The sequence below is a fragment of the Sinohyriopsis cumingii genome, chromosome 12 (assembly GCF_028554795.1).
Source record: "Sinohyriopsis cumingii isolate HCF-2022 chromosome 12, ASM2855479v2, whole genome shotgun sequence".
Taxonomy (NCBI): Eukaryota; Metazoa; Mollusca; class Bivalvia; order Unionida; family Unionidae; genus Sinohyriopsis; species Sinohyriopsis cumingii.
Window position 1 is genome coordinate 116,630,187 of NC_142972.1, and position 16,233 is coordinate 116,646,419.

The following is a 16,233-nucleotide window of genomic DNA, read 5'->3' on the forward strand; positions in this document are numbered from 1 at the left end:
AATCTGTTGTTGACTTGCATTTCCGAGCTCGTATAGGCGGTATAATGCCTGCTGGTGGTTACAGAGCTATCGCAGTTGTACTATCTGATAAAGCAATATTACTTGAAGGAATTAGCGGACGAATGAGAATCGTCGATGCTCCAATAGAAAACATGTAATGTTTTCAAAAACATGTAATGCAATTAGATCAATCACTAATAAAATAATGTCATATAATCAAGTTAGTGTTACTTTGACTCCTGGTCAGACTAAGAAATTGCAATCAAAGAACGCGAGCACATATGGAACAGCAATAACACTTAAACATAATCAGCTAGCGGGTGGACCAAATAATCTATCGCTGACTAAAACACAGATTAATCATCTTAATAAAGCAAAGCAGGCAAAGACTGGAGTTCGACTTGATCTCTCTCCTGCAGCTGTCAAAAATATGGCTAAAACCGGTGGAATATTTCCATTACTCGCCGCGATACCAGCGTTGATTGCCGCAGCAGCACCAGCAGTAGCAAAAGCTGCAGCACTTGGCGCAGTTGGAACTGCCGCTGGAATGGCACTAAAGAAAGCCGCTGAAAAAGGATACAAAAAAAGGGAAGATCCGCTCGCGGATCAGGTCTAAGACTACCAGGAACTCCGCCATCATGGTACCCAAAAAGGTTCTGAAGCTTCCAGCTTCTAATTTTGATTTGCTTGATGCTGTTAAACAATTAAATATAAAACATTTCAGAGGCGTCTTTATGCGAGATCAATTACCACAACAACCACGCAATCCAGAAACAGGAATTATTAATCTTGATAACAGCGATGGTCCAGGAACTCACTGGGTTGCTTATGCGATCGATCCACGTGGAATTATTTATTTTAATTCTTACGGATTAGCACCGCCAGTTGAATTCCTCCGATATACAAAAAACATTCCCCCAAAGTCAGGGACTTTGTCAAAGACAAAGGTTTGGTATTCAACGCTGCCAACACAAACATTAACCGATCCTCCGATATGTGGCCGTGAAGTATTAAATGTTCTAGATGCAATCTCAAAATCAGCCAATTCACCTCACAAAGTCGTGCACGAGTACACGTTGAAAAATCACTGATTTTTCCAATCACAGATGTGATTTTCAAATCATTGATTTTAGATTTGAAATCAAATGTTTTTAATAACATGGTAGATATTTACGGAAGATCATCATTAGTTGCAAAGAAACCAAAAATCCCAACCGATTTAGAAAAATATGCAACAAAAGATTACGTTGATGAACTTTTACCTATTTTAACCGGAGTAGACTCAAATGAGGTTGTTATTTTTCAAGACAAACAAGGTAAGTTAATAACATCAAATATCAAATACACTGACATAATTCGCAGGGTTCTCGGAGCTACCAATGATAACATTCCAGTGTTTACCGACAGCGGTAGAATCAGAGACTCATCTGTAACAATTGCAGCTCTCCGAGATGACATGCAAAAACTTGCATTAGCCCGTGTAAGTAAGTCCGGCGATACAATGACTGGTCAACTCGATCTTGGTGGTAACAAAATAACAACGTTAGCAGGTCCAACCTCGCCAACAGACGCTGTTAACAAACAATACGTGGATGAACAACATAGCAATGCTGCGTTATTAATCGGACAGCGATTAATAAAATCCGGCGATACAATGACTGGTCATCTCAATCTTGGTGGGTTCAAAATAACAACGTTAGCAGATCCAACCTCGCCAACTGATGCCGCAAGCAAACAGTATGTTGACGCAAGCGTTAGCGCCGTTGACGGTAAACTAACTACGTTGCGGGCAGAGTATGATGTTCACTTAAACGCGTTCACAAGACTTCGAAGAAACTTTCAAAAAACTGATGATGCCACGGATAAGTTCTTTGGAACTCCGCCAGTCATCGACATGAAACTTTCTGATATCAAACAAAAACTTACTGGTAACGCCAGTGATATCAACGCGATTAATACCCGGTTAGGTGTAATACGAACAGATAAAAGTATTTCAGATCAAATCCAGATAATACAAAATAACATTGATACCAAAACCAGTTTAATTAAATTCCCCACTGGAGTTACTTCTGGGAATATCACTAATATAACATATATAGTATCATCTGGATCTGCAACATGGTCTCGACAAAATAATGTGCTCAAATACACAGCAACAGTCACTGGTGTGTATAGGTTTTCTGTGTTCAGTGCCGCTAAATTTGCAATCTTCACAACATATCCATGGAGACATTCCAGCGATAAACACTCTGGGGTTGTATCTGTTATATTAAATAGCGGAACCGAAGAAACATTTATACTGGAAGCCGCCGACAAGAAATTAACCTCAACATCTTACTGGTGGTGCTTGGAATTTGTAGCTGAAACGCCTCAATTGGTTACCGCGTAAAATAATAAAATGAAAACACAAAGTGTTTCTGCTTCAACGACAACATTAAACGCTCAGCAATATAGGTACGATCAAGTACGCAGTGGCAATCAGAGTTAAAAAATATCATTAACGAGTGCACAATAAAAGTAAAAAAATACAAACGTCGAGTAGCCATGTTAGATGTGTTAGTGTATTCGGTTTCTGCGGTTGTTGGATCAACCGGAGTAGTATTATCAGCGTTGACTCCGGTTACAGCAGTGGCAACAGTCACTACTGCTGTCTCAGCGACAACCACAATTGCCGGAGTCGCTAGTATCATCGCGAAAAAAAATATCTTGCGCGAGTAACAAACTCCGCGAATACACGACCGCGTTGGAACATACTCAGCGGAGTTATTCAAAACTTTCTAATGCGTTATCATCATGTGTCGCTGACAGCAATATTTCCACGACCGAGTTCACCGAGCTTACTAAGATATACGAAGATTTTAAAACATCGCTGATAAATAATGACAACACAAATTCTATCAGACATAGCCGCAAATACAACTCCACCGAGAATGGTAATGGTAACAGCGTCATCAAACCAACCGCGGTTTAATATTGTTTTTCCAGAACAGATTCCCGCGACTGAAATTGCATTGCTGAAGATGCGTTTGTATCATAGTTGGCCTAATATCAGAGAGAAATCATTTGGAAGTCGTCCCGTAAATAATTATTTTGTATTCGCATATAAAAATAACGCTGATGGCACTCCAGACTGGAACACCATTGTGTTATCAACCGGAAGCTATCAAGTCGATGAAATCAATGAGGAATTACAACGTCGAATAAAAAGAATCACCGGGAAGGAATCAAAAATAAAAAATGACGTTCATGAGCCAACGCTGTCATCGACGATTGAAATCAATGACAGTGCCGATGGCACCGACTACGCCGTGGATATATATAATAGTTCAGTCCGAACAGTACTAGGATGGCCTGAATCAAAACCACCTGAAATACCACTTCCACCTGAACCTAAAAAGTCTGATTATGTCAGTGACAAACAATCATATCACGAAATTAAACTAGAATACGATCTATTTGGGATAAGAACAAGATATCTAACAGCATATCATTGGGCGGTGAGAAATGCCGCTGACACATACATATTGCCAATAATTAGCGATCTTCATTTTGACAATAAAGACTTTGTTCGGTGGCTTTATAGCAGTATTTGTGAGATAACAGTTAATGACATTCACAGTATCCTTTCAGGGGTTTCCAAACTGGCAGATTTATATCAGAGTTTAAGAGAGAGCTCGTGGGTAGGGTCTATTGACCTGGCAGATATCATCGAATATTTTAAACAAATTAACCGCGAGCACAAAACACAGCTAGCGCGGCTACGGCAGCTCTTACAAGAATTTAATGCCGGCAATCGCAGCGAAATCATCAACCAAATCGAAATATTAAATCAGCTCGCATACGATATGGAATACGCGAATCGGTTTGTAATTGAGGCAACAATTAATTACACTGATGACAAAGATCGTCATAAACAACAATTTCTAACCGCCTACTCGCTGACAGAGGCCACGTTACCGGATTTTAAGCTTCCCGGATACAACGTGCCCGAGTTAAGAAAATCAGTCACTGATCTCATCAATGAGTCCTTCGAAGATATACTTGCAGTGTACAGAAAAACACTACCGGAGCCAGCTATCCTCAGACATAACAATAGAACTTCTGGCGATGGTCGACATGTATCCCCGGGCATTGTAAATATCACTGATGTCGTCGCGGTCAATCTTGTATGTGATGTAATCGAAGATAGTTTCTCCGCGGATGTATCAAATCAAGCTCAACAAGGATTTGTTCTATATTCGTTTTCTCCGAAAGACCCTCCTGGATATTTAGTCGTGCAAGAGCCAATTCACCCAGTATTTCTGAAATGTAATCATTGGTTATCCACGATAAACTTTTCACTGACAGATCAATCTGGAAATTTAATTGATACTCGCGGAGAAACAGTGAGTGTAAATCTGGTAATTAAATCTCGATGAGATTTTCAAATCTCGATGAAAATCCCAGTAAATCGGTCAATGTCAGTGGTCTTTTACTAGCTAAGACCCCTTAAAGTCAATGAAATTAGTCAATGTCACCGGTTTTTCTTTGAAATTTGTCAATTTTCAAGCAAAAGTCAAGTAAATCTGTCACTGGCGATGGTCTTTTACTAGCTAAGACCCCGTAAAGTCAAGAAAATCAGTCAATGTCACTGGAAAAGTCATGGAAATAGGGCAATGTCAGAAAAAGCATATAATAACTGAAATATCTTTACTGAAAAATCATTTCTTAGATAAAGTCAAGTAAATCTGTCACTGGCGATGGTCTTTTACTAGCTAAGACCCCATCAAGTCAAGGAAATCAGTCACTTGCAGTGGAAAATGCTAGCAAATCAGGCAATTTCTGTTGATTTTCCAAGGAAATCAGTCACCGGCGATGACTTTTACTAGCTAAGACCCCATCAAGTCAGGTAAATCAGTCAATGTCAGAAAAATCATATAATAATGATGATATCCACTGAAGATTTTCAATTAATAATACTTGATTATAATAATGTCCCTGAAGAAAAAGTGTGAAAATGCTAGCATTTCCGATGATGATTTCATTGATGATAGCACTGACATTTCCAGTGATGAAACTGATATTTCCAGTGATGAAACTGATATTTCCAGTGATGATGAAAATGCTAGCATTTTTGACAAAAATGTCACCGTCAATATTTCAATAAAATGTAAGTAATTAAAAATATCAAAGATATTTACAATAATGACTGAAGACTTAGATGAAAATGCTAGCATTTCCATCGATGATACAAATATCATAGATATTTACAATTATGTCCATGTACATATTTATGATCGAAAAAAACTTGCTGATGCTATCAGAGATGCATTTAGTGTACCTGAACATCATCACAAAATAGGATTTGTTATAGTTCGCATAGATGGACATCGCAACGATAAATTTCTGTTACGCGATGAAGATCATCAACGGCTTCTCAATGAAGGTTTCATATATGTATTTATGAATCGGGATGAAATTCTCAATTACGCGCACTCATGTTTACCTGGTAATGTCCTTAAGGGGATTCTACATGGTGGTGAATTTCCAGAAGCAAACTCTGTCGATCTCATAGACAGTGACTAGTCACTGCGATTAAAAATCCTAGCGTTTCTGGGATTAGTATTAGCGCACATATCAGCAAATTCCTGATTAGATTTATTTATATGCTCACGATATTCCTCCTTCGTCATTGGAACTGATTTTTTTTTCTTAGGATTTCCAACAGAAACACTATTGTTAAAAGTGCTTGCACTTTTAGAAATGTTAACGTTTCCAGAGATACCTGGAGTGTTTTCAGGAATATCGAAGATATCTATTTGTGGGTCAAAAAGATTGTTGTGCTTTGCATTTTCAGAAACGCTAGCAATTTTAGATTTCTCTTTAGAAATACTTGTATTTCTAGTGCTTGCACTTTCAGAGATATCTTTCTTGATAAGACTGTTCTTTGATCGCAACGATTCCAGTTGTTTAACAAGTTTTTTGTCATTAGTTCGTTTCTCAGAGTCGATTTGTTGCTGTGTTGTAGCTCTTATTTTCTGTAACTCAGGCAAAGTTTTTTGAAGTTGCATAGTTACTCCAACTTCAAGGCATTTTGTATCCATGGCAAGTATTGTTCTTTCTAATCCTTGTATGTTTTTATTTTTTTCTTCGATGATCGCAGATAAATCATTGAATTTCTTGACAAGTTCTTCGTTGTTGGTAATCAACTCCTTAGTCCTTGTTTTTGCATTCTCGTATGATTTCTCAAGACGTGCTAATTTATCTATCATTTGCTGATTTGGTTTTGTTGTTACTTTTGTCCTGATTGAATCAGGATCGGCTTCCTTCCAGATTGCATAGATTCTAGTATATCCTACGTGAAATTGTTTAGCAATATCCGCTATCGGGACAATTCCTTTTTTAAGCTGTATTTGACTGATTTCTTCGGGCGTTAAAATGCTTCGAGACATATATATAAATGCTAGCATTTATGGGTAAAAAGAATAATTACTGATAATTATTATTACCAAAATAATTATTCGATAACGGTTGCTAAGTAATTATAAAGATGTTTTATTTTTCAATACCCTGGTTTTTATCGTGCTAGTAATTATTATCAGTAATTATCGAGTAATCATAATCGGGTAACAATTATTAGTAATTGTAATCGGTAATTATTTTGATTCCTTAGAATCCTCTGGACTAGCATTTTTAATGCTAGCATCGTCATCTACGATCAGCTTATCAAATTCATCACCGAGAGCCTTGCTAGCTTTCTCCTGTTCGAATATCTCGCTGATATTATTAAGAACCTTTCTGATTGTTTTTCCTACCTGTGCTAACACAGATAGATTTCTTCGGTTCAGGTAAAGAATTTTATTTCGAAGTTCCTCGTTAAGGATCTTCGCTATCCGATAATCATTTTTATGTGTTCGGTAGCCTTGTGTGCGAGCTTCTTTAAATTTACCGTATTCATTAATTACCCACGGTAGGGTAAAAATTGTACTTTTCCCTACAAGAGATTTAATTGCATCAAGTTCATTTGTCAACATTGTAATGTTTTCGTCGTTCATGATATAATAAATATTTTGCTTCTAATTGATTGTCAAACTTAAGCAGATTCAATAAAATATACTCGAGTGTTGAACTTCTTTGACCTCACAGATAAATATACTCCTTCAAGAACGTTAAATACTGACATTCGATGTATACCAAAATGTTTAGCAGCGGAAGTCATCGATGAAAACTCCATTTTGGTGTTGTTAAACTCCGCAATAACTGGTCGCCATGATCGACGGTGAGATTTTCTCGTTGTATTAAACAATTCTCGCTAGCAGTGACAGCACGTAGGTTATCTGTGCGGTTATCTAAGCGATCTCTGTTGATGTGATCAATGACAAGACCGTTAGGAATCATTCCACGGAAACATTCATAAATAAATCTATGTCCAAGATAAGTTTTTTCACCACCGCTGGTATTAATAGTAACTATTATATAACCAGTGTTACTGATACTTCCAATTGGTTTCTTTAGTCTACAGTGTCTGACAACTCCATCAGATGAAACCTCGTAGTTGCTGTGAATAGGATGTTTTACAAACACCTCCATATATAATCTAAGCAGAATCTGTATTTAATTGATTTTCTCTAACATAATCATCTTCTGTTATCACGATATTATATCTTCGAAGATGATATCTGGCGAACTCACGGAATCTTTTACCACCATCGCGTAAACATAGTCTTGTTTTACCTCGAGTTGTATTTCCACAGACGATACAAATAACTCCACCTGTAGATCCTCTTTTGATATTCTGGTTGTGACTTGCACAGTATTCAGAAACACATTTTCGCTGGCAACATTGATTAGTTCCAAGGATTTTCCACATGCAATAGTTTTCGGCCATATTATCATATTTTTTTTAATTGAATACATTTTAAATTTTATATGGAAGATATTTATCGTATCAGCGATGTAACACCGCCACGAGAACCCCGAGATATAGTTGATCTTGATTCAAAAATACGTAACTGGAGGATCAAGAAAAGTGTTAACGAAGCAAAGTTAAAGTTTTTATTTGAGGGTGCTAAATATGTTTTTTCAACGTACAAAACATTGCGCGAGAATGGTATGATGACTAATGTCCGTGCCAAAGATACACTCGACCGCATCGACAGAAAACAAACGAAGTATTATATCAGAGTAAAATATGTTAATTTTAAAAAGAGACGCTGGACGGTTCACGATAAACGTGATCGCGTGTTAACATCAGACCGTAGAAATGTTATCATTGATAGAAATACTCCCCCGGGAGCGCTAGTTGGAATTGATAGCGTTTATTTCAATACCGCGTATCCATTTAATGCAATCATCTATGGGTTATTTCCACTTGAAAAACCTAACATTGGAAAACTATCTCCGATGAAAACTGCGCGAGCTCCCAGAATAAATTGTGTTGTTGAGCACGTTACTAATCATCTTAAAAATACAGCGCGAGGAAAAGGTTTAACAGAGAAACACATTGCAACGCTAAATGATTTTAATACAAAAACAGCTGACAATGGAGCATCAATACCAGATATTGCTAGACTACAAACAGCGCTGAAATATCCAATACTTGTTAAGACTATCACCGGAGAAATATTACATGCGCCGAAGTATAACAGAGCTGGATCACCGATTGAAATTATCGATCATAATTCGCATGCATGGGAGCGAAACATAACATTGTTTCCCAGCGAAAGAACAATAAAACATTACAACGGTTACATGTTTGATTGGATCCACGCGAATATTAAACCAACATCAGTTTGGCTATTTAAGAGTTGCATGGAAGATGATTATGACCAGTTTGTAACACCTGACGGAGAATTATATCGAACATCAGCGTTACAAACATCTATAGACAATATCGCATCAAAATATGATATCAGCGATCCAACGTTGACACGGAAATGTTTTACAATTCCTAGTATTGTCGCACACATTGCTCAGCAACGAAATAAATGGTTGCCAACACAATTCAAACTTCTCGATGATATCAAAGCAAGTTGTGTTGAATATGGACACGGTGGACTATGGAATACTGAGTATTTACCAGATAAAATGATATCTGTGGATATGGCCGCATGTTACCCAGGAAGTTTTCTTGGGCGCGGCGAATGTCACGAATATTTCAGCAGGTTCGGACATCCTTGCAATGAAATGACCACAGTATCTATTAATGGACCGCTACCTGATTTTGATCTGACCGGGTTTGCCAAGATAACATCATTTACGCTCGCAGATAATTTACACCCGATTAATTACGCCTGGTTTGGTAGGCACTTTGCAACGCAGAGATGGGCGCCAATTGCGCTGTTACGGTTTATGCTTGATACTTCCGCGTTGACATCATTGACAGTCAGCGAGGCGATTATATCGTATCAGAAACAGTTCGATGTTTGGCTACCGACACCTGAAGATACCGAAGAAAGCGCTGCAAAAGATCTCGGTAGAAGAATTATTGGTAAATTTACTCAGGGTGGTCATGATCGAAAACGTATTCACGCGAGATTAATTACTGATCCCGAAGAATATAATTTTATAATCGCAGATGAGCTTGCAAAGAATATTTACGTAGATAACAGCGACGCTTACTTGTTAAATGGAACTCGATTAGGTACAGTTATTAGCTATCTTGACGGGGAATCACCTCAGTTTGCTCATCTGAGATCATCAATGTTATGTTGGGTTTCTATTAATTTGCTGTCAATGGTAAACAGATTTCCAATACTTGCACGTAGAGTTGCCACGGACTCGTTTTATATCTCGCGAGAACATATCAACGAAGTTAAACCATTTATCGCTGATGGATCATGGGGAACATGGCGAAAAAAATCTGAGGCAATTCACGGATACTGTGAATCAGCAGATGTTACCGGTGATGATTATCACGAAATGTCTCCTCTAGAGGTATCAAGTGCACCGAGCGTACATGATCCGATATCTAGGGTTAGGACAGCTTATTTGAATGGAGCAGGTTGCTGCGGTAAAACAACGCGAGTAATCGAATTATTTCGAGGATCTGATTTAGTTGTGCTTACACCAGCACACAGGCTCGCAAGGGAAATGAAATCCCGCGGGGTTAAATCTTGCACTTATCAAGGTTTCTTTAGATGGCCCGGAGATACATGGACAAGTGAACGCATGGGAAAGAAACGTATTTCCTCGGTTATAATATGGGATGAAGCAGACACAGTATCGTTGCTGGTATTAAAACAGTTTGTAGAATATTTACTAACACATCAGTGTTTTCACACTAAGCTGATACTGTGCGGAGATCATGGTCAACCACCACCATTCACTGGAATGACGCCACACTACTGGATAAAAGGCTTTGTAGACTACTATGAGGAATTAACAGAAGATCGCAGATCACTTGATGAGGAATTAACAGCGTTAAAAACAAGTATTCGATTACAACCTGATCGAGTGCAATGTGAAAAATTTCGTGAAGCAATCACAGAGATATCTATGGAAGAATTTTACAAAACATGGTCTCCAACTGATTTAATAGTTGCAAGTAGAAGAGCAACGCGAGATATGATTCAAGCGGAATTGTTCAAATTACACAAGAAGAAGTTTCCAACGTTGCCAGTGCCACTGTGCTATCGACCAAAGGATACTCGACAACAAAATATCGTTGTAAATATTCCCGGAGGCGGACAACAAAAACTTGTGTTAAATGATATTGTCGGGGTCGATATCAGCAACGTAGCAGACGCAGTAAATCCCGATGGAAGTCCATGGACGCTAGGCTATGCAATGACTATTCACTCTTCGCAGGGTTTAACTATTGATAACGCTGTTGTTTGGATAGTTGATAACTTCATCGAATGGTCAAATTTAATTTACCTGGCAGTGAGTCGAGTGCGAAGAATGAATCAACTTCGGCGGATTGTTGTAAATAACGAGGTCATCAATGATGCTATTAATGATAATACCGTGCGAAGAAAACTGGCCACGGTTAAACAACTTGACAAAAAAAATAATCGGGAATTTAATCTCGATATGGAATTTATTTACAAACTGCGCGAACAACAAGATATTCACTGTAACAGTTGTATTTGTGTAATGTTATGGAATTATTTGAAAAATGATACTCGGCAATTTTCAATAGATAGGATAGATAACAATCGCGGTCACGTTTGCGACAATGTGGTGTTATCTTGTCTTGAATGTAACATAAATCACCGAAGTGATTTTGGCGGTAATTGAGTATCTATAGGAATCACTTGCAATTGCTCACGAGTAAATCCTCGTTGAGGAGCAGTTGAATCTAGTTTATAACGCGGTGGTTTATTAGAGGATATAATCACGTCAGATATTGTATGTGCGGTAATACTCCAGATAGGATCAGTAGCTCTTCGCCGACCTCCTCCTTCAAGCTCACCTGGCTCATATAAATATCTTACAATGGTGTTATTGCTAAGTATTTTTACTGGCTGAGCTGGTTTACGCTGAGCTGATTTGCGCTCTATATTTTTTTGTGTGATTGCAATGGCAGGTTTCATATCAATCATTCGAGTAACTTCGTTGTTTAACGCGCGTATCACACCTGGTAATCTTTTAACCCATTCACTAGATCTACCTGAGTGAATAAATTCCTTTTAATATTGATAACTAAATAATTGCTCAGCAAGTGTTCGATTAAATCGCTCAACAATTGCTTGATCACGATGAATTTCTGTGTGACCTCGTCGGATAGCAACGTTATGTTGTTTCATTAGCCGTGATACTTCACCTTGAAATTCTTTACCAGGATCAACCTGTAATAGATTCGGCCAACGCAGAGGACTTCGCCGATAAATTCTTTCAAACGCTGATGCGACTTCGCTAGATGTTTTTCTCGATAACGGTTCTGCTTCTTTATATCTGCTTGCAACGTCAACAATAGTTAGAGCGTATTTGTATGTGACTCCGCTAACAGTGTCATGTGGCAAAAATAGCACATCAGCTTGATGAACTTCATTAGGAGTTTCAACATCAAAACCTCCAAAGTGAATTTTATTAGGCGGCGGTAAATAAATTTGCCATATTGCTTGTCGAGATAACCACTTCTTTGCGGTCGCTTTTGTAACCGATGCAGCTTCGGCAAATTTATCAATTGCTGCAATACCTCGCTGATATCCCTGCGGAGAATAGTAAATCTTTTCCATTATAATTTAGCACGGGAAGTTCCAATTTAGAAACTTTCAGTTGGGAAATGTTAACCATTTCCGAGTACTAATTTTGTTTTCATTGCTAATTTAATCAAGAAACTTGCCAGTGTTTGCTTTAGTGACTTATTCTTGATTGAATTTAACGCGTGAATTAAATTCACATCAGCGATATGACGTTGTTGTAGATCTTTGTTTAGATATGCAACATCGTGACGATGACAAGCAGCATCAATAGCATTTACTGGAGTTTCACCAGGTTTTGGTCTGTTTTCGTTATCAAGTCTAATGTCTAGTCGGGTTCCTGGACCACAGTAATTATATCCTGGAAGATGTTTTTCCCCAGGATACTTTGCCCATGGTCTTCCTGGCAGTTTACCTAGCTGAGCTGCGATATCCCCACCAGAAATGTTAACATTTCTAACGTTTCCTTTCACAAATCTAAACTTTGTTATGCCACATCGGACACATTTTCCAGTGATTGCTTGTCTGTTATTTTTTGTAGTAATTGGAGTTATATCGGTTGTTGACGTTTGAGATTTACACTTCACACAATATAAATTCATATCAATATCGTATATATTTAATGGAAGTAGTTGATTTCTCCGCAACACGACAACGAGATCCACCAAAACACAATCCGATGTTACCAAATTCTATTCGAATGATTATTATAGGTCCATCAGGATCCGGCAAGACACAGTTGCTACTTAATCTGATAATGCGATGGATGAAATGGGATAAATTATATTTAGTAGCACCGTCCGCAGATGATCAACGATGTTATGATGTACTTAGAGAATATAATGATACCGCGTCTGAGATAGCCGGCGATAACGTTGTTGAGTTTATTAGTGATATCGATGAAGCACCATCTATTGATGAGATTGACGGAGATATAAATAATTTAGTTGTGTATGACGATGTTATGCTGGAAAGGCAATCAAATCCTGCCAAGATATTTTCACGTGGCAGGCATAAAAACACTGATGTTATTTATGTAACACAAAAACTGACACAGATTCCGACGGTAATCAGAGAAAATTGTAATATCGTAGCAATATTTTCAGGTACTGGTATGTGGACAAAACGTTATTTCATCAAAACTGGTGCGATGGTGACATGGACTATTATCGTCTCCACGAGTTTATGTCTCGAGTAGAACCACCGCATGGATTTGTTACAATAAATTTACATGATCCTAAAACACGATACCGTGTAGGACTAGATAATGTTATTAACTTTTAATTAAAATCCTAAAGGATTTCCTAGCATTTTTGACAACTGATTATCGCTGAAATGTCAATGAAAATGCAAGCATTTTTGAAAACACAAAGTGTTTTAACAGCAGCAGAGGGGCCCAATTAATTACCAGTGAAATCGAAATTTACCTATAGAATTGCTTGCAATTCCCCCCACAAAGTAATTCCTTATAGTTTTCAGACACGGAGACTTTTTTCGGGATAGTTTATTGAAACAAAATATGTAAAATTAGGGAAATATTTCATATTTTCAATCAAAAGTCACAGTTTTAGCAGTCGGAATTGACCACGGAGACTTCTATCTTGGTTTTTTTCGATTTCTAATGAATTGGGGTTGGGTCCCTCTGCTGCTACATCCTTCATTCAGAACCATCTTACATAAACCTATCTTTGTATTATTTCTTTACCAAATCATGTAGATGGGTTGATCTCTCGCCACAATGTTCACAACTTAAAATTAGGTCAAGAAATTTTAGAGAAGGTTATTACATACTGGTTCGCTATGTGATAGACACAAGAACCAGCTCGTTTATTATTTTTGCACAACTTTGTGTTGTTATATATCCTGTTATAAATTTCCCCTGGTGATTTTAACATGTAGGAATCCAGAATGTTTCGTACATTTTTTGTGTTAAGTGCTTGCTTTGTATCTTTAAGTTTGTGTTTTCACCCGACCAAGAGATTGTTTAGCTCAAAACGTTGTGAAACCATTTTGAATTTGTCTTGATATCAATTGTTCTCTTCGACTCAATTTGTAGGAGCCATTTGTGCAATCCCTGACAAAAAATCAATCCAAGAAAACTTGTCCAACTAAGTTTAATTATATTGCTGATGGTTTTTGTTTGCACATAAAAATATATAGAATATATTGTCATAAATTAGCTTTTTAATGAAAGTTGTGGTATTTGTTAATATTTTTAAACAACAATAAAATATATACTTTCTCTTCTATGTGCAGATGAAGTTACAACTACAGCATTATCTGCCTGTCGTACTTTTAAAAGCTTACATAAATTCATAAAGTATACATCTGTTTGATGTTTTCTGCGATGTAATACCATCTTGGAATCTCATAAATGTCCTATATAATCACTGTGTAGGTTTTTAATTGTTTGCTTCAATTTTTTTTTATCGCAGAATAGCTTATAATATCCATAACATTGTTCTGCTGATTTGTTAACATTTTCACTGTAACTAATTTAAATTTTTATTTTAAAAAAGCAACATAAAAGATCATCGACTATGTATTAATACTTACAAAATAACACTTCTATAGAAATCTATTAATCGACCATTGTCTAAACTTTAAAACGGAATATTTGTTTTTTTCAGAACTTTTACCATTTTTTGGGGGGATAGTGTGCAATGAGGGAGTTTTCCATATGTTTTTATTTATTCATTGGAAAAAGTAGGTAGACCTACTCTGTAAAATCTTATACGTAAGGAAACAAGTCTATTTTAAATCTGCCCCACGAAGATAATTTGGATAGTTATGAAGATTTTGCAAATTTGAGAAACTTAAATAATTTCCAGAATGTTGTGCGACTGAACCTTAAAAAAATAGAAATACGCAAAGACGACTAGCGGAAAACAAAGCAAATTGAACAAATGTTTTTAAATGAAATTGATATCTTGCTCTTTTTTTCTTTTTTAATTCATATCATATAAATAATTAACTGAATTCTGATAGATAGATAGATAGATAGATCCCACATACAGTAAAAATATCACGGCATTTAAAGTGTTGGTATAAAGCAATTTGATATACCAATACTATTGGTATATCAAACTGCAATCCGCCCAGTGCCTAATAATACGCATATATAAATATTCTAGCGCTCGTCTGCAGTTGATTCTAGATCAGTTATGAATTCCCACACATTAATCATTAGTGATGTATGAAAATAACGATAAAAAGTATTAACAATCTGCGTTTTCTAAATGAATTTAATATTGTACACATTTTAATCACAATCATTTCTGATATCTGTTCACCCCTCCCCTCTCATGCATAACGGACAAACTACGCATAAATGTGGAGTGAGAGAGAAAAGGACTTTGGGCTGGATTAAAACCTTGAATTAGAAATTACACCAAGTAACCTACAAGAATATGGTTCGTCTTAACAACACGTGTGCACTTTCCTTTGGATTTATCGACTGTGTTTATCAATGATACAAAGTGTCGACATTATAGAGTAAATTCGTCGGTTGCGTGGTATACATACTGTGATGACTATTTAATGGGTTTGTTTTTGTTGTTGTTTCTTAAACATACTTTAATATTATAAACATCGATTATTATTAATTAAATATGAAAATTCCAAAGGCATCTCTCTTTCTCTCTCTCTCTCTCTCTCTCTCTCTCTCTCTCTCTCTACAATCGCAGCAAGATACGGTCTAAATTCTATGAAATGACGAACCTAGAGGATTTTCGTTTGTGCCATACCACGATAAATCTGGACTTGGTAAAAGTCAAACCAACCAAAGGATGAGAGAGAGAGACAGAGAGACAGACTGAGACAGAGACACAGAGTTTATGGTCGGTAGTACTGTTGCTAAAGCAGAATAATGACTTAGATCAACTGTAAATATATCAAAATATTTTAATTATCTCTTGTGGGTTCGTCACTTTACTTAGTTTCTATTACACATTAATTTCCATGAGCCGGTAGGTGAGTGGTTTAGCGTTCATGTGAATGGCGTAGCTAACCAAGTGTTTGTAGTGCTCTACTTTTATTATTTAAAGCATCTTTCATGTTTAAATCATAAGTGTGTATTATATTGATTTAATCAATGTGAGGAAAATTA

General features: G+C 36.9%; 1 protein-coding gene across 1 annotated transcript in view; it reads left to right on the forward strand.

Moving 5' to 3' along the window:
• The window catches only part of LOC149787305 (uncharacterized), a 170,405-nt gene that overhangs the window by 140,645 nt on the left and 13,527 nt on the right, over positions 1 to 16,233 (forward strand). The window lies entirely within an intron of this gene.